Source organism: Mobula hypostoma, chromosome 10 (assembly GCF_963921235.1).
Source record: "Mobula hypostoma chromosome 10, sMobHyp1.1, whole genome shotgun sequence".
Classification (NCBI taxonomy): domain Eukaryota; kingdom Metazoa; phylum Chordata; class Chondrichthyes; order Myliobatiformes; family Myliobatidae; genus Mobula; species Mobula hypostoma.
The window spans coordinates 39,982,416-40,006,388 of record NC_086106.1 but is presented as its reverse complement, the minus strand read 5'-3'; positions in this window follow the sequence as shown (position 1 = coordinate 40,006,388).

Here is a 23,973-nt window from a genome sequence, read left to right as displayed (position 1 = left end):
GGAGATTGGAGAGGCAGGGGCTGTACAGGAGATTGGAGAGGCAGAGGTTGTACATGAGATTGGAGAGGCAGGGGCTGCAGAGGAGATTGGAGAGGCAGGGGCTGTAGAGGAGATTGGAGAAGCAGGGGCTGTCCAGAAGATTGGAGAGGCAGGGGCTGTAGAGGCGAATGAAGAGTCGGGGGCTGTAAAGGAGACTGGAGAGGCAGAGGCTATACTGGAGATTGGAGAGGCAGGAGCTGTAGAGGAGATTTGAGAGGCAGCACTGCGGAGGAGATTGGTGAGGCTGTAGAGGAGATTGCAGAGGCTGTCGAGGAGATTAGAGAGACGGGGCCGTAGAGGAGATTGAAGTGGCAGAGGCAGTAGAGGAGATTAGAGAGTCAGGGGCTGCACAGAATATTGGAGAGGCAGGGGCTGCAGAGGAAATTGGAGAGGCAGGGGCCGTAGAGGAGATTGGAGGGACAGGGGCTGTAGAGGAGATTGGAGGGACAGGGGCTGTAGAGGAGATTGGAGAGCAGGGGCTGTAGAGGAGATTGGAGGGACAGGGGCTGTAGAGGAGATTGGAGGGACAGGGGCTGTAGAGGAGATTGGAGGGACAGGGGCTGTAGAGGAGATTGCAGAGGCTGTCGAGGAGATTAGAGAGACGGGGCCATAGAGGAGATTGAAGTGGCAGAGGCAGTAGAGGAGATTAGAGAGTCAGGGGCTGCACAGAATATTGGAGAGGCAGGGGCAGCAGAGGAGATTGGAGAGTCAGGGGCCATAGAGGAGATTGGAGAGTCAGGGACTGTAGAGGAGATTGGAGAGGCAGGGGCTGTACAGGAGATTGGAGAGGCAGGGGCCATAGAGGAAATTGCAGGGGCAGGGGCTGTAGAGGTGAATGGAGAGTCAGGGGCTGTAGAGGAGACTGGAGAGGCAGCGCTGTAGAGGAGATTGGAGAGGCAGGGGCCGTAGAGGAAATTGCAGGGGCAGGGGCTGTAGAGGTGAATGGAGAGTCAGGGGCTGTAGAGGAGACTGGAGAGGCAGAGGCTATACAGGAGATTGGAGAGGCAGGAGCTGTAGAGGAGATTTGAGAGGCAGCACTGCAGAGGAGATTGGAGAGGCAGAGGCTGTAGTGTAGATTGAAGAGGCAGAGGCAGTAGAGGAGACTGGAGAGGCAGGGGCCGTAGAGGAGATTGGAGAGTCAGCGATGTAGAAGAGATTGGAGAGGCAGGGGTTGTAGCGGAGATTGGATAGGCAGGGGCTGTAGAGGAGATTGGAGAGGCAGGGGCCATAGAGGAGATTGGAGAGGCAAGGGCTGCAGAGGAAATTGAGGAGACAGGGGCTGTAGAGGAGATTGAAGAGGCAGGGACTGCAGAGGAGATTGGAGAGGCAGGGGCTGCGGAGGAGATTGGATAGATACGGGCTGTAGAGGAGATTGGAGAAGCAGTAGAGGACATTGGAGAGGCAGTAGAGAAGGTTGGAGAGGCAGTCGCTGTACAGAAGATTGGAGAGGCAGGGGCTTTAGAGAAGATTGGAGAGGCAGGGGCTGTAGAGGAGATTGGAGAGGCAGGAGCTTTAGAGAAGATTAGAGAGGCAGGGGCTGCAGAGGAGATTGGAGAGGCAGGGGCTGAAAAAGAGATTGGAGAGGCAGGGGCTGCAGAGGAGATTGGAGAGGCAGCACTGTAGAGAAGATTGAAGTGGCAAGGGCTGTAGAGGAGATTGGAGAGGCCGGGGCTGTAGAGGAGACTGGAGAGACGGGTGCAGTAGAGGAGATTGGAGAGGCAGGGACCTCAGAGGAGATTGGAGAGGCAGCACTGTAGAGAAGATTGGAGAGGCCGGGGCTGTAGAGGAGATTGGAGAGGCAGGGGCCGTAGAGGAGATTGGAGAGTCAGCGATGTAGAAGAGATTGGAGAGGCAGGGGTTGTAGCGGAGATTGGATAGGCAGGGGCTGTAGAGGAGATTGGAGAGGCAGCACCTGTACAGAAGATTGGAGAGGCAGGGGCCGTACGGAGATTGGAGAGGCAGTGCTGTAGAGGAGATTGGAGAGGCAGGGGCCATAGAGGAGATTGGAGAGGCAGGGGCTGCAGAGGAGGTTGAAGAGACAGGGGCTGTAGAGGAGATTGGAGAGGCAGGGGCTGCGGAGGAGATTGGAGAGATAGGGGCTGTAGAGGCAAATGGAGAGGCTGGGGCTGTAGAGGAGATTGGAGAAGCAGTAGAGGAGATTGGAGAGGCAGTAGAGAAGGTTGGAGAGGCAGTCGCTGTACAGAAGATTGGAGAGGCAGGGGCTTTAGAGAAGATTGGAGAGGCAGGGGCTGTAGAGGAGATTGGAGAGGCAGGAGCTTTAGAGAAGATTAGAGAGGCAGGGGCTGCAGAGGAGATTGGAGAGGCATTAGAGGAGATTGGAGAGGCAGGGGCTGCGGAGGAGATTGGAGAGATAGGGGCTGTAGAGGCAAATGGAGAGGCAGGGGCTGTAGAGGAGATTGGAGAGGCAGGGGCTGTACAGGAGATTGGAGAGGCAGGGGCTGTAGAGGAGATTGGAGAGGCAGGGGCTTTAGAGGAGATTGGAGAGGCAGGGGCTGCAGAGGAGATTGGAGGGGCAGGGGCTGTACAGGAGATTGGAGAGGCAGGGGCTGCAGAGAAGATTGGAGAGGCAGGGGCAGTAGAGGAGATTGGAGAGGCAGGGGCTTTAGAGGAGATTGGAGAGGCAGTAGAGGAGATTGGAGAGGCAGGGGCAATACAGGAGATTGGAGAGGCAGGAGCTGTAGAGGAGATTGGAGAGGCAGGGCTGTAGAGGAGATTGGAGAGGCAGTGGCTGTAGAGGCAAATAGAGAGTCAGGGGCTGTAGAGGAGATTGGAGAGGCAGTAGAGAAGGTTGGACAGGCAGTAGCTGTACAGAAGATTGGAGAGGCAGGGGCCATAGAGGAGATTGGAGAGGCAGGGGCTGCATAGGAGAGTGGAGAGAGAGGGACTGTAGAGGAGACTAGAGAGGCAGGGACAGTAGAGGAGATTGGAGAGGCTGTAGAGGAGATTGGAGAGGCAGGGGCTGTACAGGAGATTGGAGAGGCAGAGGTTGTACATGAGATTGGAGAGGCAGGGGCTGCAGAGGAGATTGGAGAGGCAGGGGCTGTAGAGGAGATTGGAGAAGCAGGGGCTGTCCAGAAGATTGGAGAGGCAGGGGCTGTAGAGGCGAATGAAGAGTCGGGGGCTGTAAAGGAGACTGGAGAGGCAGAGGCTATACTGGAGATTGGAGAGGCAGGAGCTGTAGAGGAGATTTGAGAGGCAGCACTGCGGAGGAGATTGGTGAGGCTGTAGAGGAGATTGCAGAGGCTGTCGAGGAGATTAGAGAGACGGGGCCGTAGAGGAGATTGAAGTGGCAGAGGCAGTAGAGGAGATTAGAGAGTCAGGGGCTGCACAGAATATTGGAGAGGCAGGGGCAGCAGAGGAGATTGGAGAGTCAGGGGCCATAGAGGAGATTGGAGAGACAGGGGCTGTAGAGGAGATTGGAGGGACAGGGGCTGTAGAGGAGATTGGAGAGCAGGGGCTGTAGAGGAGATTGGAGGGACAGGGGCTGTAGAGGAGATTGGAGGGACAGGGGCTGTAGAGGAGATTGGAGGGACAGGGGCTGTAGAGGAGATTGCAGAGGCTGTCGAGGAGATTAGAGAGACGGGGCCATAGAGGAGATTGAAGTGGCAGAGGCAGTAGAGGAGATTAGAGAGTCAGGGGCTGCACAGAATATTGGAGAGGCAGGGGCAGCAGAGGAGATTGGAGAGTCAGGGGCCATAGAGGAGATTGGAGAGTCAGGGACTGTAGAGGAGATTGGAGAGGCAGGGGCTGTACAGGAGATTGGAGAGGCAGGGGCCATAGAGGAAATTGCAGGGGCAGGGGCTGTAGAGGTGAATGGAGAGTCAGGGGCTGTAGAGGAGACTGGAGAGGCAGCGCTGTAGAGGAGATTGGAGAGGCAGGGGCCGTAGAGGAAATTGCAGGGGCAGGGGCTGTAGAGGTGAATGGAGAGTCAGGGGCTGTAGAGGAGACTGGAGAGGCAGAGGCTATACAGGAGATTGGAGAGGCAGGAGCTGTAGAGGAGATTTGAGAGGCAGCACTGCAGAGGAGATTGGAGAGGCAGAGGCTGTAGTGTAGATTGAAGAGGCAGAGGCAGTAGAGGAGATTGGAGAGGCAGGGGCCGTAGAGGAGATTGGAGAGTCAGCGATGTAGAAGAGATTGGAGAGGCAGGGGTTGTAGCGGAGATTGGATAGGCAGGGGCTGTAGAGGAGATTGGAGAGGCAGGGGCCATAGAGGAGATTGGAGAGGCAAGGGCTGCAGAGGAAATTGAGGAGACAGGGGCTGTAGAGGAGATTGAAGAGGCAGGGACTGCAGAGGAGATTGGAGAGGCAGGGGCTGCGGAGGAGATTGGATAGATACGGGCTGTAGAGGAGATTGGAGAAGCAGTAGAGGACATTGGAGAGGCAGTAGAGAAGGTTGGAGAGGCAGTCGCTGTACAGAAGATTGGAGAGGCAGGGGTTTTAGAGAAGATTGGAGAGGCAGGGGCTGTAGAGGAGATTGGAGAGGCAGGAGCTTTAGAGAAGATTAGAGAGGCAGGGGCTGCAGAGGAGATTGGAGAGGCAGGGGCTGAAAAAGAGATTGGAGAGGCAGGGGCTGCAGAGGAGATTGGAGAGGCAGCACTGTAGAGAAGATTGAAGTGGCAAGGGCTGTAGAGGAGATTGGAGAGGCCGGGGCTGTAGAGGAGACTGGAGAGACGGGGGCAGTAGAGGAGATTGGAGAGGCAGGGGCCTCAGAGGAGATTGGAGAGGCAGCACTGTAGAGAAGATTGGAGAGGCCGGGGCTGTAGAGGAGATTGGAGAGGCAGGGGCCGTAGAGGAGATTGGAGAGTCAGCGATGTAGAAGAGATTGGAGAGGCAGGGGTTGTAGCGGAGATTGGATAGGCAGGGGCTGTAGAGGAGATTGGAGAGGCAGCACCTGTACAGAAGATTGGAGAGGCAGGGGCCGTACGGAGATTGGAGAGGCAGTGCTGTAGAGGAGATTGGAGAGGCAGGGGCCATAGAGGAGATTGGAGAGGCAGGGGCCATAGAGGAGATTGGAGAGGCAGGGGCTGCAGAGGAGGTTGAAGAGACAGGGGCTGTAGAGGAGATTGGAGAGGCAGGGGCTGCGGAGGAGATTGGAGAGATAGGGGCTGTAGAGGCAAATGGAGAGGCTGGGGCTGTAGAGGAGATTGGAGAAGCAGTAGAGGAGATTGGAGAGGCAGTAGAGAAGGTTGGAGAGGCAGTCGCTGTACAGAAGATTGGAGAGGCAGGGGCTTTAGAGAAGATTGGAGAGGCAGGGGCTGTAGAGGAGATTGGAGAGGCAGGAGCTTTAGAGAAGATTAGAGAGGCAGGGGCTGCAGAGGAGATTGGAGAGGCATTAGAGGAGATTGGAGAGGCAGGGGCTGCGGAGGAGATTGGAGAGATAGGGGCTGTAGAGGCAAATGGAGAGGCAGGGGCTGTAGAGGAGATTGGAGAGGCAGGGGCTGTACAGGAGATTGGAGAGGCAGGGGCTGTAGAGGAGATTGGAGAGGCAGGAGCTTTAGAGAAGATTAGAGAGGCAGGGGCTGCAGAGGAGATTGGAGGGGCAGGGGCTGTACAGGAGATTGGAGAGGCAGGGGCTGCAGAGAAGATTGGAGAGGCAGGGGCAGTAGAGGAGATTGGAGAGGCAGGGGCTTTAGAGGAGATTGGAGAGGCAGTAGAGGAGATTGGAGAGGCAGGGGCAATACAGGAGATTGGAGAGGCAGGAGCTGTAGAGGAGATTGGAGAGGCAGGGCTGTAGAGGAGATTGGAGAGGCAGTGGCTGTAGAGGCAAATAGAGAGTCAGGGGCTGTAGAGGAGATTGGAGAGGCAGTAGAGAAGGTTGGACAGGCAGTAGCTGTACAGAAGATTGGAGAGGCAGGGGCCATAGAGGAGATTGGAGAGGCAGGGGCTGCATAGGAGAGTGGAGAGAGAGGGACTGTAGAGGAGACTAGAGAGGCAGGGACAGTAGAGGAGATTGGAGAGGCTGTAGAGGAGATTGGAGAGGCAGGGGCTGTACAGGAGATTGGAGAGGCAGAGGTTGTACATGAGATTGGAGAGGCAGGGGCTGCAGAGGAGATTGGAGAGGCAGGGGCTGTAGAGGAGATTGGAGAAGCAGGGGCTGTCCAGAAGATTGGAGAGGCAGGGGCTGTAGAGGCGAATGAAGAGTCGGGGGCTGTAAAGGAGACTGGAGAGGCAGAGGCTATACTGGAGATTGGAGAGGCAGGAGCTGTAGAGGAGATTTGAGAGGCAGCACTGCGGAGGAGATTGGTGAGGCTGTAGAGGAGATTGCAGAGGCTGTCGAGGAGATTAGAGAGACGGGGCCGTAGAGGAGATTGAAGTGGCAGAGGCAGTAGAGGAGATTAGAGAGTCAGGGGCTGCACAGAATATTGGAGAGGCAGGGGCTGCAGAGGAAATTGGAGAGGCAGGGGCCGTAGAGGAGATTGGAGGGACAGGGGCTGTAGAGGAGATTGGAGGGACAGGGGCTGTAGAGGAGATTGGAGAGCAGGGGCTGTAGAGGAGATTGGAGGGACAGGGGCTGTAGAGGAGATTGGAGGGACAGGGGCTGTAGAGGAGATTGGAGGGACAGGGGCTGTAGAGGAGATTGCAGAGGCTGTCGAGGAGATTAGAGAGACGGGGCCATAGAGGAGATTGAAGTGGCAGAGGCAGTAGAGGAGATTAGAGAGTCAGGGGCTGCACAGAATATTGGAGAGGCAGGGGCAGCAGAGGAGATTGGAGAGTCAGGGGCCATAGAGGAGATTGGAGAGTCAGGGGCTGTAGAGGAGATTGGAGGGACAGGGGCTGTAGAGGAGATTGGAGGGACAGGGGCTGTAGAGGAGATTGGAGGGACAGGGGCTGTAGAGGAGATTGGAGGGACAGGGGCTGTAGAGGAGATTGGAGAGCAGGGGCTGTAGAGGAGATTGGAGGGACAGGGGTTGTAGAGGAGATTGGAGAGCAGGGGCTGTAGAGGAGATTGGAGGGACAGGGGCTGTAGAGGAGATTAGAGGGACAGGGGCTATAGAGGAGATTGGAAGGACAGGGGCTGTAGAGCAGATTGGAGGGACGCGGGCTATAGAGGAGATTGGAGGGACAGGGGCTGTAGAGGAGATTGGAGGGACAGGGGCTATAGAGGAGATTGGAGGGACAGGGGCTGTAGAGCAGATTGGAGGGACGGGGGCTATAGAGGAGATTGGAGGGACAGGGGCTGTAGAGGAGATTGGAGGGACAGGGGCTCTAGAGGAGGTGCCCTGGAGCATTCAACAGCAGAGAACTGGACAGTACTGGTGTGTTGGCACTCCCTGGTGTGGAACAGACTTAGGAGATTTGATTGAGTGAGATTAACAAAATAAGGAGGGGGTAGGTAGGGTAAATTGGAAGAATCCTTTCCCATTGGTGGGCTGTCCAGATCAAGAAGGCAGAGGTTTAAGGTGAGAGGGAGTTTAGAGGGAATCTGAAGGGTTTTTTTTCCCCTTCAGATTCTGGAAAACACTACTTGAAAGAGTGCTGTGGTGTCAAAGCCAAGGTTATTATCACACAGGCAGAATGAAAACCTTACTTGTAGCATCACAGGCACAACATAACATCAGAGACGTGAAAAAGAGGAATGAAAAACAAATTACACAAGAAAGGAGAGAATTTGAAAAAAAATTCCCTCTAGGTTTGCCATACCAAGGTTATCAGTGTTCCGCAGGATGGCTCAAGAACCCATAAACACAAGAGATTCAACAGATACTGGCAACCCAGAGAAACACACAAATACTGGAGACACTCAGCAGTTTAGGCAGCATGTATGGAGGGGAATCAATAGTCGACATTTTGGGCCAAGACCTTTCATCAGGACCCTTCCCTTCAGGGTCCCAATTGAATTGAATTGACTCTATACTTACATCCTTCACATACATGAGGAGTAAAAATCATTACGTTACATCTCTGTCAAAATGTGCAATGTGCAATTTATAGTAATTTATAATAAATGGTATGTACAACAGTACAGTCAATATAGCATAGAAATACAGTTATGTCAGCATGAGTTAATCAGTCTGATGGCCTGGTGGAAGAAGCTGTCCCGGAGCCTGTTGGTTCTGGCTTTTATGCTGCGGTACCATTTCTTGGATGGTAGCAGCTGGAACAGTTTGTGGTTGGGGTGACTCGTGTCCCCACTGATCCTTTGGGCCCTTTTTATGCACCTGTCTCTGTAAATGTCCTGTAATTTGCCATACCAAGGTTATCAGTGTAGAAGTTCACATCTACAGATGCGCTGGGCTGTCCGCAGACTACTGCAATTGAGGGAAGTACTGTTCCCATACCAGGCAGTGATGCAGCCAGTCAGGATGCACTCAATTGTGCCCCTATAGAAAGTTCTAAGGATTTAGGGGGCCCATACCAAACTTCTTCAACTGTCTGAGGTGAAAGAGCTGCTGTTGTGCCTTTTTCACCACACAGCTGGTATGTATAGACAAAGTGAGGTCCTCGGTGATGTGTATGCCGAGGAACTTAAAGCTGTTCATCCTCTCAACCCCAGATCCATTGATGTCAATAGGGGCTAGCCTGTCTCCATTCCTCCTGTAATCCACAACCAGCTCCTTTGTTCTTGCGACGTTGAGGGAGAGATTGTTTTCTTGACACCACTGTGTCAGGGTGATGATTTTTTTCTCTGTAGGTTCCCTCATTATTATTTAAGATTAGGCCAATCAGTATGGTGTCATCAGCAAATTTAATTAGCAGATTGGAGCTGTTGGTAGCGACACAGTCATGGGTATACAGGGAGTAAAGGAGGGGGGCTTAGGACACAGCCCTGAGGGGCACCTGTGTTGAGGGTCAGAGGGGCAGAGCTGAGGGAGCCCACTCTTACCACCTGCCAGTGATCTGACAGGAAGTCCAGAATCCAGCTACACAAGGCAGGGTGAAGGCCAAGGACTCTGAGCTTCTTGACGAGCCTGGATGGAACTGGTGTTTAATGCTGAACTGTAGTCCAAGAACAGCATTCTCACATAAGCATCCCTCTTCTCCGGGTGTGTAAGGATGGTGTGTAGACCTGTGGCTATTGTGTTGTCTGTCGATCGGTTGTGTCAGTAGGCGAATTGTAGGGGGTCCAGTTTGGGTGGTCGCATGCTGCAGATGTAATCCTTGACCAGCCTTTCAAAGCATTTGCTTATTATTGAGGTGAGTGCAACAGGACGCCAGTTGGCTTAGCATGTTACCTTGGTCTTTTTTGGTACAGGGACAATGGTGGATGTTTTGTGGCAGGAGGGCCCTCTACCCTGAGAGAGGGAGAGATTAAAAATGTCGATAAACACACCTGCCAGTTGTGCCGTGCACATCCTGAGAACCTGCGCACATCTTGATAAAGAGTTTCAGCCAAAAACGTAAACTATTTATTCCTTTCCATCGATGTTGCCTGACTTTCTGAGTTCCTCGAGCATTTTGGGTATTGCTCTGGTTCAAGAACCAAATGTTTGTTGGAAGTAGCTGTTTCTGGGTTTTCTGCTGTCTGCTTGAGAGCGATGACTCTCACACTGATCCATGGAAGTCTGGGTGAGCACTGAGTTGCCAGCGTATAAAGCACTATAGACCAGTTAAAGGTGGGAGGCACTGGTCTGGACAGGTATGGTGATCAGCATGAATGCGATGGGCTGAAGGGCTTGCTTCTATCCTGATCATTCTATACCCTCACAGATAAACATCACCCTCACTGTACCTCCCTGGAGCGCTTGGGGCTGGCTAATCAGAGAGGGGAGATTTCTTGAATTGGAGAGATACGGAGGCTGATTTAATCCAAGTCACTAAGCCAAGAAACATGGGCACTCGGCCATCCTCCCACCCCCGCACAACTGAGAATTTCCTGTTTGGTAAGAGAATTTCCTTAAAAGGGAGCCATTTCCAGATAAACAGCTGAGTTAAACCGCAGCTCTGAATTTGGCAGGGGTTGCTGGAAGAGTGACAGATTCCTCTCCTGTGCATCGTATGGGGAGTCCCACCGAGTATGAACCCAGCTCTCAAAACCAGCGTCACCAGCGGGAAATTCCAGCATCATAAAGACCTTGGAAATCAGTGGTAGAAGGCTCACTTCTGACCACCCATAAATAACACAAATTCAGGAATTGATAAACCACACCACTGTTGCCTGCCCTACAGTAGCCCTGAATGGAGACGATCCAAAGTTCAGGGAAAGGAGTGTACAGGTCATATAGATTAAAGCTCCCTCTGCACTTTCCCATCACACACTTGCGTGGGACTGTCAGTACAGGTTAGATATAAACTAAAGCTTCCTCCATACTGTTCCGTCACATATTTCTAGGGCAGGGACGGTATGGGTAAAGCTCCCTCTACATGTCTTTTCAGACAGTCCCAGCATGGGTTGAATATAAAGTTCCCTCTACACTGTCCCATCAAACAATCCCAGGGCAGGACAAGGTGGGACTGTGACAATCTTTCATCCAAATCCTTTCCCTTGCTTCCCACCAGGGCATGGCATCATGGTCCATTCTGCCAATGGGAGGTGAAGGGCGTACCCACAGAGACCTCTATCGAGACCTGATGAAGGGTCTAGGTCTGAAAAGTTGACTTTATTACCCTTCGTAGATGCTGCCTGACCTGCTGAGTTCCTGCAGCTTTCTGTGTGTGCTGGTCAAGGTTTCCAACATCTGCAGAATCTCTTGTGTTTGTGGTCTTTGTTTCTGCCTGTCCTTCTGCTTTACATTGGGGCTCTGAGGCTGAAAGATTTCCTCAGGGCAGTCCCCTATAATATGTTTTGAAGTTGTTTCTTAGAGGAACCTGTGTTCTGTATCTATTCTGTGTTTATTTATTTATATATATATACATTCAGTTAGAGATACAGCTTGGACAGGCCCTTCCAGTCCAACACGCTCCTTTGCTCAACAACCCCCCAGTTTAATCCGAGCTTAATCATGGGACAACTTACAATGATCAATTAACCTACTAACCAGTACATCTTTGGACTGTGGGAGGAAACTGGAGCACCCGGAGGAAACTCACCTGGTCACGGGGAGAATATACAAACTCCTTATAGACAGTGACTCTCAACTCCAACTACATGGAGCACAAGAGGTTTTAACCCCAACCCCTCCGGATTCCTGAAGGGGCTGCTTCTTGGGTTCTGGTTGCACATCAGCTCCACGTTCCTGGTCTTTGGGTACACACTGTGAAGGCTTGGTTTGGCGTGGGATAGGAGTGAGTCAGTTGAATGACAACCTTGTTCATTGAGTCTGGGTCTGGGCCAAGTGGCCTTACACAAGTCTAGGCATCAGGCTGTCAAGGTATTGACTGCGTGCTCCTGTTCCAAGGACATATTGTGCCCATGTATCCCTGGAGAGAGAGCACATGCTGTCTACTGCCTCTATAGAAGTCTTACAGGGCCTGTCGGCATTGCAGAGGCTGGATTATAACTTTGACAATAAGCATTAACTTTTAATTGAAAAATGTTAGTGAAGTAAATATGTAACTGAAGTTATACTTTGAAAGAAAATGAGTTAGATACTTACTTTACTTTATACTTTATTGTCGCCAAACAATTGATACTAGAACGTACAATCATCACAGTGATATTTGATACTGCGCTTCCCGCTCCCTGGATTACAAATCGATAGTAAATATTAAAAATTAAATTATAAATCGTAGAGTAAAGCAGTCACTACAAAGGTATAGACCTCCCCACCATTAGGCACATCTACAAGGAGAGATCACAAGAAAGCAAAATCCATCATCAAGGATGTTATAGACTGGGCAGACCTTATGGAAAGACAAGCTCATGGAGAGTGTATGAGGAAGGTTTGGAGATGTTAACAGTCTTATGGTTAAGGGGCCTTTTGAGAAGTGCAATCAAATATGACAGAATATTTATAGAGATTGAAAGTGATTTGTTCAATTTGAAACTGAGATCTTAGATCTTGAAGGCATGAGCTGGCTGTGGGAAATTTGGAAACTGCTTAAAAAAGGTAAACAAACATATACTGGAATTTGTAACAAATTTATATCTGTTTAAGGCACATAACCCCAACAGGGTGAATTATGTAAGTTAAAGGAAATGTTGCATCAAAGAGCAAGGCTGTTAAATGCTGTCTAAAGGAGCGGTACACTTGAGTAACTCACACAAAATGCTGCAGGAACTCAGCAGGCCAGGCAGCATCCATGCACTAAACAATCGAGACTTAAGGCCAAGATTCTTCATCAGGACTGGAAAGGAAACGGGAAGCTGCCAAAACGAAAAGGTGGAAGCAGGGGACAAAGGGCAAACTAGAAAGTGATAGGTGAAGCCAGGTGGATAGGTAAAGGTAAAAGGCTGGAGAAGGAGGAATCTGAGAGGAGAGGAGAGTGGACCATAGGAGAAAGGGAAGAAGGAGGGGCAACAGGGAGAGGTGATAGGCAGGTGAGAGAAGAGGTAAGAAGTCAGAGTGAGGAATGGAAAAAGAGGGAAGAAAAGGTTAAAAGAATTACCAGAAGGAGAAATCAATGTTCACGCCATCAGGTTGGAGGCTACCTAAATGAAATATGAGGTGTTGTTCCTCCACCCTGAGAGTGGCCTCGTCATGGTAGAAGAGATCCACCCGAGGACTGGGAACATTCCAGCAGAGGTGGACAAAGGAATCATAATGGAAGGCGAAAATATTACCTTCCAGAATTGTGAGGGTCTTCCCCAAATAGAAGGTGGTAAGTTTAACTGCATTGTTTAAGAAAGAAGTGTGAGGGGAAGAAAATGGGGAATTACAGACCAGATGGCTTGGCATCAGATCTGGATAAGCTGGTAGAAACTACAGATGAGGAAGTAGTAACAGACACTTGGTAAATAAACAGCAGAAAATTACAGGGATTTATCAAATTATGTTTGACATACTGTACCTACAGTGGGTTTGTTAGGGTTTATCAAGCTGGACCAACCAGTAGATGTGATATATTTAAATCTTTACAAGGCCACCAGTAAGATGCTGGACAAGAGAATGTCAGGGTCCGTGAGGTCAGGCTAGTATGCAGATTTGAGCAGTGGCCGATTATACACAGCAGAGAATGGGAACAAGTGTCAGGAAACGTAGAGGGGACCTGACCCAAAGACAAAGCAGAGGAGATGATTTAACAGTGAGTGATAACTTTAATAATAAACTGCAAAATAACATGTACTTTGAACTTTGAGGGGCCACAAAACAAGAGAGAACAGATACTTAACACAACAAGGCAACAAGGTAACTGAAGGCTAGGTTGAGGTTGGCTGTTTCGATAAGTGAACAAGGATTGTGAATGAGAGCTGGGTTTAAATAGACTGCAGGTGATGTGTTGGCAATGAGTGGCTGGTGACTCCTGTTAGCTGGGTGGGGACCGGGAGGAGCATGCATTTGCAGGCCTGACAATAAGAGTAATTTTTGGGGTAAATGGTAGGGTAGGGTAGAGCAGGGCTTGGTGCTGAAACTCCACATTTTCACTGTCTACACAGATGAGGGGACTACGTGTAATCTATGTGGGTCTGCTGGTGGTCCAGAGCCAGATGGCACTGTGGGCTGTGCCCTGCAGAGGGGCTTCAGGCAGGCTGAGTCAATCGGCAAGGATACGGTTAGTGAAACATGTTGGGAAGATGTGAAGTGAGGTGAGGCCTACAGTCTCTCAGACATGTAGGATTAAGGAAAAGCACAAAGCGTTCTACGTGTATGTGAAGAACAGGAGGATGAGCAGAGCGAGGGTAGGCCTGATCAGGGATAAAGATGGAAAATGTACCTGGGATCGGAGGAGGGAGGGGAGGTCAGATTCAGAATCACAATCAGGTTTATTGTCACCAGCATGTGTTGTGAAATTTGTTAACTTAGCAGCAGCAGTTCAATGCAATACATAATATAGAAGAAGAAAAATAATAATAAATAAATAAATAAACAAATAAGCAAATAAATTTACAGTATATGCATATTGAATAGATTAAAATTGTGCAAAAAAACCCCAGAAATAATGTATATTAAAAAAATGAGGTAGTGTTCATGGGTCAATGTCCATTTAGAAGTCGGATGGCAGAGGGGAAGAAGCTGTTCCTGAGTCACTGAGTGTGTGCCTTCAGGCTTCTGTACCTCCTTCCTGATGGTAATAGTCAGAAAAGGGCATGTCCTGGGATGCTAGAGGTCTTTCAAGGATAGACACTGCTCCTTGAAGATGTCCTGGGTACTTTGTAGGCTAGTACCCAAGATGGAGCTGACTAAATTTATGACGGCAGTTTCTTTCGGACCTGTGCAGTAGCCCCCCCGCCCCATACCAGACAGTGATACAGCCTGTCAGAATGCTCTCCACTGTATATCTATACAAGTTTTTGAGCATATTTGTTGACATACTCCCACTTGCAGTACTGTGCTCATTTCTGGTCGCCTCACTATAGGAAGGACATGGAAACCATAGAAAGGGTGCAGAGGAGATTTACAAGGATGTTGCCTGGATTGGGGAGCATGCCTTATGAGAACAGGTTGAGTGAACTCAGCCTTTTCTCCTTGGAGCGACGGAGGATGAGAGGTGACTTGATAGAAGTGTACAAGATAATGAGAGGCGTTGATCATGTGGAAAGTCAGAGGCTTTTCCTCAGGGCCGAAATGGTTAGCACAAGAGGGCACAGTTTTAAGGTGCTTGGAAGTAGGTACAGAGGAGATGTCGGGGCTAAGTTTTTTACACAGAGAGTGGTGAGTGCGTGGAATGGGCTGCCGGCCGGCGGTGGTGGAGGCAGAAATGATAGGGTCTTTTAAGAGACTCCTCCTGGTCTCATCAGATAATGAAGTCTGTAAATCCTTTTCACAAACTTTTTTAATTTTGTCTAAAGGAGCCATTCTCAATCCCAACAACTGACCATAAATATAAGAAATTGAGCCATTATCAAAAGGTTTCAAATTAAAAATTACATCTATTATGTTCTTTTCTGGGCTGGTAGGAAATATATGTAATTTAGAGCTTAAAAATCTCTAATCTGTAGATATCGAAAAACGTGGGTATTTGATAAGTTATATTTCACTGAGAGCTGCTCAAAAAAAGAAAGAAATCCTCCAACAAACAGATCCTGAAATCATTTAATGCCTAATCTATCCCATTCTCTAAAAAACAGATCGGTCATAGATGGTTTAAAAAAATTAGAAAAAATAGGACTGTAAAGAGAAAATCTCAATAAACCGAAATGTTTTCTGATTCTCAAAGTGTGTTTAACCACCAAACTGCCAGCTAATTTACTTAAAGATAAAGGAAGAGAGGATCCGAGAAGAGAAATAATAGAAAATTTCGTAACAGAGTTGTCTTCCAAAAAGACCCATATTGGACAATCTTCACAATTACTATAACATAACCAGAACGTGAGATTTCGTATGTTAATTGCCCAATAATATAACCTAAAATTGGGTAGAGCAAGGCCTCCATTCTTTTTAATTTTTTGAAGGTGGGCTTTATTTAATCAGGGTTTTCTGTTCTTCCATATATAGGAAAAAAATCGAATCTAAAGAATCAAAAAAAAAGACTTAGGAATAAAAACAGGTATGGCTTGAAAAAGGTATATAATTTTAGGTAAAATATTCATTTTAATAGAATTAATTCGACCAATGAATGATAAAGAGAGAGGTGACCAATTCGAAAATGTCTTTTTCACATAATTCATTAACGTTAGAAAATTTTCTTTGAATAGACTTCATTATCTGATGAGACTGGAGGGCTAATTTCAAAATGATTAATTCTTCATCATTATGTGCTCGTCATTCCCTCCTACAATTTAAAGTGATACATAGGGCTCATATGTCTAAAGACAAGCTCTCTCGTTTTTTTTGCAGATATATCTCCTCATTGTGACAGATGTAATAATGGAGAGGCTTCATTAATTCATATGTTTTGGTCATGTTCGAGCCTTGAATAATATTGGAAAGATGTATTCCAAACTTTTTCTGTACTTTTTGAAGTTAATTTTAAGCCCAATCCTTTGACTGCCTTATTTGGTATTGTTGAGGAAAGAGCTATAATTTTGGAGCCTTCTCATTTGCGGGTACGGGCTTTTATTTCTCTTATGGCTAGGAGGGCGATCTTGCTTAAGTGGAAGGAACTTGCCCCCCTACACATGCTCAATGGTTATGCGATGTTATGTTTAAATTTAGAGAAGATTTGTTGTTCGATTTCTGAATCTAATCAAGATTTTCAAATGTTATGGGGACCCTTTCTGAACTATTTTGAAAATCTTTGAATTGTTATTGTTATTAAAATATAGATCTGGGCTATAATTATAAAACACTATATGGTAAAGTACTCTTTTTTTTTGTATTTTTTAACCAACCAGCTTTGTCTTGGTAAAGGGTGTAGATTTTTTAAAAATAATATAATTAACCATATTATTGTATTTCATAATTCAATTTATTTTATTTGATTGATCATGAATATGGGATATCGTGATTGTATCAGTGTGATTTATATATAGTGCATTATGTGCTACCTTATTTTGATTTATAGTAAGTATCCTTATGAATTTTGTTTTTATGTATATGAAATTTAATAAAGTTAATTAAAATATTGGAAAAAGAAAGAAAGAAAGAGACTCCTGGATGGCTACATGAAGCTTAGAAGAATAGAGGGCTATGGGTAAAGCCTAGGTAGTTCTAAGGTAGGGACATGTTCGGCACAGCTTTGTGGGCTGAAGGGCCTGTATTGTGCTGTATGTTTCCTATGTTCCTACACTAAATTTCTTCAAACTCCTAATGAAGTATAACCGCTGTCTTGCCTTCTTTGTAACTGCATCGATATGTTGGGACCAGGTTAGGTCCTCAGAGATCTTGACACCCAGGAACTTGAAACTGCTCACCCTCTCCACTTCTGATCCCTCTATGAGGATTGGTATGTGTTCCTTTGTCTTACCCTTCCGGAAGTCCACAATCAGCTCTTTCACCTTACTGATGTTGAGTGCCAGGTTGTTGCTGCGACACCACTCCACTAGTTGGTATATCTCCCTCCTGTACACCCTCTCGTCACCACCTGAGATTCTACCAACAACGGTTGTATCATCAGCAAATTTATAGATGGTATTTAAGCGATGCCTAGCTACACAACCATGAGTATACAGAGAGTAGAGCAGTGGGCTAAGCACACACCCCTGAGGTGCGCCAGTGTTGATAGTCAGCAAGGAGGAGATGTTATCACCAATCTGCACAGATTGTGGTCTTCCTGTTAGGAAGTCCAGGATCTAATTTCAGAGGGAGGTACAGAGTTCCAGGTTCCGTAACTTATCAGTCAGGATTGTGGGAATGATGGTGTTAAATGCTGAGCTATAGTCGATGAACAGCAGCCTGACGTAAGTGTTTGTCACTGTTAAAAAAAAAAGGATCTGTTGGAACTTTTGAAAAACATTTAAACACTTCAGAGCCTCTCAGATAGGCACAGGGATGAAGGAAATATGGAGAGCTATGTACAAGGGAGGTATTAGATTGATCTTGCAGTAGGTTGGCACAACATTAGGGGCCAAAGGGCCTGTACTATGTGGTACTTTTCTAATTGTTCCATAAATTTTAACACAAACACCCACAATAAATCTTGGGCAAGCAGAACAAATGGCTCCAAGGGACAGAAATAGCACAACCTCGACATGGGAGAACTTCCTGTTTCAAATCCTCTTATCAGTGATGCCACAACACCATGTCTCTACAATGCACTATTGTCAAAAATCATCATTAACCGCTAAATAAGTAGTAAATCCACACAGTTAGATTCAGTGAACCCCAGTAAATTCTGCCCAGTCACACAGCGAAGGATACTCACCCTGAATAAACAGTGACAATGTCGAGTTACACAGTGAGTGACCCTCACCCTGAATAAACAGTGACACTGTACAGTTACACAGTGAGTGACCCTCACTCTGAATAAACAGTGACAGTGTACAGTTACACAGTGAGTGACCCTCACCCTGAATAAACAGTGACACTGTACAGTTACACAGTGAGTGACCCTCACCCTGAATAAACAGTGACACTGTACAGTTACACAGTGAGTGACCATCACCCTGAATAAACAGTGACACTGTACAGTTACACAGTGAGTGTCCCTCACCCCGAATAAACAGTGACACTGTACAGTTACAGTGAGTGCCCCTTACCCTGAATAATCAGTGACACTGTACAGTTACGGATAGTGTCCCTCACCCTGAATAAACAGTGACACTGTACAGTTACACAGTGAGTGTCCCTTACCCTGAATAAACAGTGACACTGTACAGTTACACAGTAAGTGACCCTAACCCTGAATAAACAGTGACACTATACAGTTACACAGTAAATACACTATACAGTTACACAGTAAATGACCCTCACCCTGAATAAACAGTGACACTGTCCAGTTACACAGTGAACCTCAGCCTGAATAAACAGTGACACTGTCCAGTTACACAGTGAGTGTCCCTCACCCTGAATATACAGTGACACTGTACAGTTAAACAGTGACTGACCATCACCCTGAATAAACAGTGACACTGTACAGTTACAATGAGTGACCCTCACCCTGAATAAACAGTGACACTGTACAGTTACACAGTGAGTGACCATCACCCTGAATAAACAGTGACACTGTACAGTTACACAGTGAGAGTCCCTCACCCTGAATAAACAGTGACACTGTACAGTTACACAGTGAGTGACCATCACCCTGAATAAACAGTGACACTGTACAGTTACACAGTGAGTGACCCTCACCCTTAATAAACAATGACACTGTACAGTTACAGTCAGTGAACCTCTCCCTGAATAAACAGTGACACTGTACAGTTACACAGTGACCATCACCCTGAAAAAACAGTGACTCTATACAGTTACACAGTGAGTGACCCTCACCCTGAATAAACAGTGACACTGTACAGTTACACAGTGAGTGACCATCACCCTGAATAAACAGTGACACTGTACAGTTACACAGTGAGAGTCCCTCACCCTGAATAAACAGTGACACTGTACAGTTACACAGTGAGTGACCATCACCCTGAATAAACAGTGACACTGTACAGTTACACAGTGAGTGTCCCTCACCCTGAATAAACAGTGACACTGTACAGTTACACAGTGAGTGACCATCACCCTGAATAAACAGTGACACTGTACAGTTACACAGTGAGTGACCCTCACCCTGAATAAACAGTGACACTGTACAGTTACACAGTCAGTGAACCTCTCCCCTGAATAAACAGTGACACTGTACAGTTACACAGTGACCATCACCCTGAAAAAACAGTGACTCTATACAGTTACACAGTGAGTGACCCTCACCCTGAATAAACAGTGACACTGTACAGTTAAAGTGAGTGACCCTCACCCTGAATAAACAGTGACACTGTACAGTTAAAGTGAGTGACCCTCACCCTGAATAAACAGTGACACTGTACAGTTAAAGTGAGTGACCCTCACCCTGAATAAACAGTGACTCTGTACAGTTACACAGTTACCATCACCCCGAATAAACAGTGACACTGTACAGTTACACAGTGAGTGATCCTCACCCTGAATAAACAGTGACACTGTACAGTTACAGTGAGTGTCCCTCACCCTGAATAAACAGTGACACTGTACAGTTACACAGTGAGTATCCCTCACCCTTAATAAACAATGACACTGTACAGTTACAGTAAGTGACCCTCACCCTGAATAAACAGTGACACTGTACAGTTACACAGTGACAATCACCCTGAATAAACGGTGACTCCATACAGTTACACAGTGAGTGAGCATCACCCTGAATAAACGGTGACTCTATACAGTTACACAGTGAGTGACCATCACCCTGAATAAACAGTGACACTGTACAGTTACACAGTGAGTGACAATCACCCTGAATAAACAGTGACACTATACAGTTACACAGTGACCATCACCCTGAATAAACAGTGACACTGTACAGTTACAGTAAGTGACCCTCACCCTGAATAAACAGTGACTCTATACAGTTACACAGCGAGTATCCCTCACCCTTAATAAACAATGACACTGTACAGTTACAGTAAGTGACCCTCACGCTGAATAAACAGTGACACTGTACAGTTACACAGTGACCATCACCCTGCATAAACGGTGACTCTATACAGTTACACAGTGAGTGAGCATCACCCTGAATAAACGGTGACTCTATACAGTTACACAGTGAGTGACCATCACCCTGAATAAACAGTGACACTGTACAGTTACACAGTGAGTGTCCCTCACTCTGAATAAACGGTGACACTGTACAATTACACAGTGACCATCACCCTGAATAAACAGTGACACTGTACAGTTACAAAGTAAGTGACCCTCACCCTGAATAAACAGTGACACTGTACAGTTACACAGTGAGTGTCCCTCACCTTGATTAAACAGTGACACTGTACAGTTACACAGTAAGTGTTCCTCACCCAAAATAAACAGTGACACTTTACAGTTACACAGTGAGTGTCCCTCACCCTGAATAAACAGTGACACTGTACAATTACACAGTGAGCGACCCTCATCCTAAATAGACAGTGACACTGTACAGTTACACAGTGAGTGTCCCTCACCCTGAATAAACAGTGACACTGTACAGATACACAGTGACCATCACCCTGAATAAACGGTGACTCTATACAGTTACACAGTGAGCAACCATCACCCTGAATAAACAGTGACTCTGTACAGTTACACAGTGAGTGACCCTCACCCTGAATAAACAGTGACACTGTAGAGTTACACAGTGAGTGTCCATCACCCTGAATAAACAGTGACACTGTACAGTTACACAGTGAGTGACCCTCACCCTGAATAAACAGTGACACTGTACAGTTACACAGTGAGTGACCATCACACTGAATAAACAGTGACACTGTAGAGTTACACAGTGAGTGTCCATCACCCTGAATAAACAGTGACACTGTACAGTTACACAGTGAGTGACCCTCACCCTGAATAAACAGTGACACTGTACAGTTACACAGTGAGTGACCATCACACTGAATAAACAGTGACACTGTACAGTTACAGTGAGAGACCCTCACCCTGAATAAACAGTGACACTGTACAGTTACAGTGAGTGTCCCTCACACTGAATAATCAGTGACAATGTCCAGTTACACAGTGAGTGACCCTCACCTTGAATAAACAGTGACACTGTACAGTTACACAGTCAGTGTCCCTCACCCTGAATAAACAGTGACACTGTACAGTTACACAGTGAGTGACCCTCACCCTGAATAAACAGTGATACTGTACAGTTACACAGTGAGTGAACATCACCCTAAATAGACAGTGACAATGTCCAGTTACAGTGAGTGACCATCACCCTGAATAAACAGTGACACTGTACAGTTACACAGTGAGTGACCCTCACACTGAATATACAGTGACAATGTCCAGTTACAGTGATTGACCATCACCCTGAATAAACAGTGACACTGTACAGTTACACAGTGACTGACCATCACCCTGAATAAACAGTGACACTGTACAGTTACACAGTGAGTGTCCCTCACCCTGAATAAACAGTGACACTGTACAGTTAAACAGTGAGTTTACCTCACCCTGAATAAACAGTGACACTGTACAGTTACACAGTGAACATCATCATGAATAGACAGTGACACTGTATAGTTACACAGTGACTGACCATCACCCTGAATAAACAGTGACACTGTACAGTTACAATGAGTGACCCTCACTCTGAATAAACAGTGACACTGTACAGTTACACAGTGAGTGTCTCTCACCCTGAATAAACAGTGACACTGTACAGTTACACAGTGAGTGTCCCTCAACCTGAATAAACAGTGACACTGTACAGTAACACTGTGAGTGACCCTCACCCTGAATAAACAGTGACACTGTACAGTTGCACAGTGAGTGACCCTCACCCTGAATAAACAGTGACACTGTAGAGTTACACAGTGAGTGTCCATCACCCTGAATAGACAGTGACACTGTACAGTTACACAGTGAGTGTCCCTCACCCTGAATAAACAGTGACACTGTACAGTTACACAGTGAGTGACCATCACCCTGAATAAACAGTGACACTGTACAGTTACACAGTCAGTGTCCCTCACCCTGAATAAACAGTGACACTGTACAGTTACATAGTGGGTGACCCTCACCCTGAATAAACAGTGACACTGTACAGTTACACAGTGAACATCATCCTGAATAGACAGTGACACTGTATAGTTACACAGTGACTGACCATCACCCTGAATAAACAGTGACACTGTACAGTTACACAGTGAGTGACCCTCACCCTGAATATACAGTGACAATGTCCAGTTAAAGTAATTGACCATCACCCTGAATAAACAGTGACACTGTACAGTTACACAGTGACTGACCATCACCCTGAATAAACAGTGACACTGTACAGTTACACAGTGAGTGTCCCTCACCCTGAATAAACAGTGACACTGTACAGTTACACAGTGAGTTTACCTCACCCTGAATAAACAGTGACACTGTACAGTTACACAGTGAACATAATCCTGAATAGACAGTGACACTGTATAGTTACACAGTGACTGACCATCACCCTGAATAAACAGTGACACTGTACAGTTACAATGAGTGACCCTCACTCTGAATAAACAGTGACACTGTACAGTTACACAGTGAGTGTCTCTCACCCTGAATAAACAGTGACACTGTACAGTTACACAGTGAGTGTCCCTCAACCTGAATAAACAGTGACACTGTACAGTTGCACAGTGAGTGACCTTCACCCTGAATAAACAGTGACACTGTACAGTTACACTGTGAGTGACCCTCACCCTGAATAAACAGTGACACTGTACAGTTACTCAGTGAGTGACCATCACCCTGAATAAACAGTGACACTGTTCAGTTACAGTGAGTGATTATCACCCTGAATAAACAGTGACACTGTACAGTTACACAGTGAGTGACCATCACCCTGAATAAACTGTGACACTGTACAGTAACACTGTGAGTGACCATCACCCTGAATAAACAGTGACACTGTACAGTTATACAGTGACCATCACCCTGAATAAACAGTGACACTGTACAGTTACACAGTCAGTGTCCCTCACCCTGAATAAACAGTGACACTGTACAGTTACATAGTGGGTGACCCTCACCCTGAATAAACAGTGACACTGTACAGTTACACAGTGAACATCATCCTGAATAGACAGTGACACTGTATAGTTACACAGTGACTGACCATCACCCTGAATAAACAGTGACACTGTACAGTTACACAGTGAGTGACCCTCACCCTGAATATACAGTGACAATGTCCAGTTAAAGTAATTGACCATCACCCTGAATAAACAGTGACACTGTACAGTTACACAGTGACTGACCATCACCCTGAATAAACAGTGACACTGTACAGTTACACAGTGAGTGTCCCTCACCCTGAATAAACAGTGACACTGTACAGTTACACAGTGAGTTTACCTCACCCTGAATAAACAGTGACACTGTACAGTTACACAGTGAACATCATCCTGAATAGACAGTGACACTGTATAGTTACACAGTGACTGACCATCACCCTGAATAAACAGTGACACTGTACAGTTACAATGAGTGACCCTCACTCTGAATAAACAGTGACACTGTACAGTTACACAGTGAGTGTCTCTCACCCTGAATAAACAGTGACACTGTACAGTTACACAGTGAGTGTCCCTCAACCTGAATAAACAGTGACACTGTACAGTAACACTGTGAGTGACCCTCACCCTGAATAAACAGTGACACTGTACAGTTGCACAGTGAGTGTCCCTCACCCTGTATAAACAGTGACACTGTACAGTTACTCAGTGAGTGACCATCACCCTGAATAAACAGTGACACTGTTCAGTTACAGTGAGTGATTATCACCCTGAATAAACAGTGACACTGTACAGTTACACAGTGAGTGACCATCACCCTGAATAAACTGTGACACTGTACAGTAACACTGTGAGTGACCATCACCCTGAATAAACAGTGACACTGTACAGTTATAC